At 49.7% G+C, this 1688-nt stretch overlaps 1 protein-coding gene across 6 annotated transcripts in view; it reads left to right on the forward strand.

The window, feature by feature from the left end:
• Window positions 1–1688, forward strand: part of NCALD (neurocalcin delta) — a 382331-nt gene that overhangs the window by 376808 nt on the left and 3835 nt on the right. The gene's annotated exons all lie outside the window — the stretch shown is intronic.

The raw sequence follows: 1688 nt of genomic DNA on the forward strand, positions 1-1688 counted from the left end.
TGCCATTCACAGTTCAGACCAAACAAGGGGATGCCTAGCAAACCAAAGTGAAAAGGAAGGTTAAATTTCAAATGCAGGAACAGAAGATTTTAGATGTTGGGTTGCAGGATAGAATACAGGAGGACCAATCAACTTTGAATTTTGGATAAACGACAGACGATTTTTTCATATAAATACACCCTACGCAATAGCTGGGACATATTTATATAAAAATATTATTTGTCGTTTATTTGAAATTCAAAATTAACTGAGTTATTTGCCAAATCTATTTAGATGTGACATCTGAGTTGAAAGTGCCAAGCCCGGAGCCTGGGCCCTAAGGAGCCCGGAGTCATCTGTAGCTCTCTGGGTTTTACCAGCTGGCCTGGGCATCCCCAACAATTGCCAGTGATGAGCTGACGGACAGACTGACAGAAGGCTGTGTAGTAGAGCAAGTCTCTCTTTCTAACCCCACACTCCCCTGGGTACCCGCTGCCTAGAATCCGGGTCTGAAGAGTTTGGGCCAGTCTGTTTGCTTCATTTCCTCCACTAAGGTGCCATGCATTCTATTGTTTTCCCTTAGGCACCTTGATTCAAAGCAAATAGTTTGATCGTTTTGCAAAAATTAACCAACACGGGATTATTTAATAGTTAATGGACTTGCTGATGTTAAACTGTATGTTTTGCTCGGGCTCCAGGGAGCACAGGTGGGTTCCTGCCCTGCCCTCGGCCCAGCTTTAGAATAGGGCTGAAGGAGGGGAGAAGATCTGGACACTGCAGGATGAAATCCTCACTGCGTGTTGATTGTAGATGAGAAGTGAGGGTCTCTCCACTGGAGCTCACAGTGGGACCGCAGAGCCCCAGGAGACGGTGCAACAGCTCAGCGCTCTGCTTCTTTCTGGAACCCAAGGCCGAGGCTGGCACCACTGCCTGGAACAGAGGCCTCACCTAGAGCCTCCTGCCATTCGAGTCCTCTTGGTAGAAACTCTTTGCGTTGAACCCCTGGCTGCTGACTTGAGGAGTCTGGGCCTGTGGGAAGTTAGCCCAGGCGCCAGCTCCGAAGCACGTGGGAGCTAACCCGCAGCAGCCAGATGTGTGTGTTGAATGCAGAGTTTGCCCTGCCACTTCCGACTTAGGGTCCCAGAGCCACCCTTTGGGAGATCATTTGACTGCTCCTGTCTCCTTTTCCTCATGCCAACCTTCAAACCTGAGGAAATTATCACCGTTTTAACCCCTGCCTGAGGCTGAGCAGAGCTCATAAAAAATGGCCAGGACACAAATCTTAGATGCGGCCTGCTCTACATATTCAAAATAAATAGATAAACGAATTCTGCCTTGCTCCTTCGTGTAGATAAGGTGAATTTGGTTAACCAAGAACTAGGTCTTGGGGAAGGGGCTATGGCTAAGGGGAAGACATATTTTTTGGGGTCTGGGGGTGGACGGTGAGGACTCCAATAGATAGCACCCCTCCTGCCCAGAACCGAAATACGCTGAGAAATAAAGAGTAATAATGGAGGCTGGAGGATGGAACTTGAAGGGCACAGCTCAGTGCGATGGCCCGAGAACATGGGGACAAAACCCACAGCAGCGGGGGGCAGGGCGGGTGTGGCATCTATTTTGCGGAGAGAGAGGGGTGCAAGTTCTCTCTCAGGCAGCTCCTGCCAAGAGACAGAGAGAGCGAAGCTGAGCGGGAAGGCCCAGCAGCTCCC

The sequence above is a fragment of the Pteropus alecto genome, unplaced genomic scaffold (genome assembly GCF_000325575.1).
Source record: "Pteropus alecto unplaced genomic scaffold, ASM32557v1 scaffold164, whole genome shotgun sequence".
NCBI lineage: Eukaryota > Metazoa > Chordata > Mammalia > Chiroptera > Pteropodidae > Pteropus > Pteropus alecto.